Source organism: Oryctolagus cuniculus, chromosome 1 (assembly GCF_964237555.1).
Source record: "Oryctolagus cuniculus chromosome 1, mOryCun1.1, whole genome shotgun sequence".
Lineage (NCBI taxonomy): Eukaryota > Metazoa > Chordata > Mammalia > Lagomorpha > Leporidae > Oryctolagus > Oryctolagus cuniculus.
In genome coordinates this window covers 8,365,978-8,367,743 of record NC_091432.1, presented here as the reverse complement: position 1 = coordinate 8,367,743, position 1,766 = coordinate 8,365,978, and positions in this window count along the sequence as shown.

Genomic DNA, 1,766 nt, shown 5'->3' with positions numbered 1-1,766 from the left:
CCGTAGGTCCTGGGCCAGTCCCAGTTTCTTCAAGTTCTTTAGGAGGCAGGCCAGAGGGCATTTTGAGTCCCACCCTCAGGATTGGCCAGATTGCATGGTCTCCCCGGTATCCGGGATCTACTGAAATTTGGTCAAGGCGTCCCCTGTCCAAGACTTCAGTAGACAGATTAGAGGTCAGTCCTTTACGGGGCCAAGCCAGTGGTGGGATGTCTCCACAAACTGCTGGGAGGCTAAAGAGCGGAGAACAGAGGCTACGTGCACACAATTTGGAGGTCTCTGTCCGGACAGAGAGCTAGCCAGAGATCACAGAGACTGGGCCAACCCAGAGGAGGGAGGGAGAGCAAGGGAGGATTTACTTACAGTTGGTCGAGCGTGGTCCATAGTCAGCCTGGAGCACCAGACAGGTTCAAGGAGTGAGGGGGCATCAAACCTAGAAAGGGGAGGCTCGCAACCTCAGCTCCCCAGTTTTGGCACCATATGCAAGGTGTCTGGCGCATAACAGAACTTCCCAGGCAGACGAATCAATTAATTCACAGGCTTTTATTAGGATTCCACTGCCAGGCAAGGTTCCCAACAGAGTGGGGGCTGGGGAAGTTGCTATCAGTTAGTACTAGCAGACACTAGTCTTGTTTGTGTGATCACTTTGACTCTTAGACCTATCAGTGTGATCAACTGTGAACTGAAATTGATCACTTGGACTAGTGAGATGTCATTGGTACATGCCACCTTGATGGGATTGTATTGGAATTCCCTGGCACGTTTCTAACTCCACCATTTGGGGCAAGTCCGATTGAGCATGTCCCAAATTGTACATCTCCTCCCTCTCTTATTCCCACTCTTATATTTAACAGGGATCATTTTTCAGTTAAATCTAAACACCTAAAAATAATTGTGTGTTAATTGCAGAGTTCAACCAATAGTACTAGAACAAAAAAATACTAAAAGGGATAAAGTATTATATTGTATATCAAATGTCAGGACAAGGGCTGATCAAGTCACTGTTTCTCATAGTGTCCATTTCACTTCAACAGCTTTCCCCTTTGGTGCTCTGTTAGTTGTCACCAATCAGGGAGAACATATGATATTTGTCCCTTTGGGACTGGCTTAATTCACTCAGCATAATGTGTTCCAGATTCCTCCATCTTGTTGCAAATGACCGGGTTTCATTGTTTTTGACTGCTGTATAGTATTCTATAGAGTACATGTCCCATAATTTCTTTATCCAGTCTACTGTTGATGGGCATTTGGGTTGGTTCCAGGTCTTAGATATTGTGAATTGAGCTGCAACAAACATTAATGTGCAGACAGCTTTTGTGTTTGCCAGTTTAAATTCCTTTGGGTAAATTCTAAGGAGTGGTTTGGCTGGGCTGTATGGTAGGGTTATCTTCAGGTTTCTGAGGACTCTCCAGACTGACTTCCATAGTGGCTTTACAAGTCTACCTTCCCACCAACAGTGGGTTAGAGTCCCCTTTTCCCCACATCCTTGCCAGCATCTGTTGTTGGTAGCTGTAGCAGTCACAAGTTTATGGAACATAAGTCAAGTTGCCAAGAGTTTCTGAAAAGTTTTAAAGAAGAATGAGTACCCAGAAAGTGCCAGTCTGAGAATCAGGAACAAGTCCCCAATGAATTCTTCAATGAGCAGACACAAATACATACCTGCAAGCATCAAGAAAAGAGAAATATAAGGTCAATAAAGGGACAAATTGCCAGTGACTATGCCTAAGAGAATGCAGATGTGTGAATCTCATACAAAGAATTCAAAGTAG